The 277-nt window shown below is 24.5% G+C and overlaps 1 protein-coding gene across 1 annotated transcript in view; it reads right to left on the minus strand.

Annotated features, from left to right (window-relative positions):
• Nucleotides 1–277, minus strand: part of LOC119591833 (zinc finger protein 37-like) — a 15,550-nt gene that overhangs the window by 12,190 nt on the left and 3,083 nt on the right. The window lies entirely within an intron of this gene.

Below are 277 nucleotides of genomic sequence, written 5' to 3' on the forward strand. Positions count from 1 at the left end.
TCAATTAATTATTAAAAGCATATGTATTATTCTAGGATAATCATAGCATTGTCGATATCATATATTTTTTACTATGGCAATTCAAATTTCTCATAAAGATAAAAAATAAATTAACTTGCAGCATTAACATCAATAAATCAACTATAATGATCATTAACAGTGTTTTATATTAAGTACTTCCCTTTCATCTATTTTTTTTCCTTTTTCTTCATTCCCTGACAGCACACATCTATGGAACAGCAATATTTAACAATACTATTACAGCAATATTATTTAG

Source organism: Penaeus monodon, chromosome 29 (assembly GCF_015228065.2).
Source record: "Penaeus monodon isolate SGIC_2016 chromosome 29, NSTDA_Pmon_1, whole genome shotgun sequence".
In the NCBI taxonomy this organism is placed as follows: Eukaryota; Metazoa; Arthropoda; class Malacostraca; order Decapoda; family Penaeidae; genus Penaeus; species Penaeus monodon.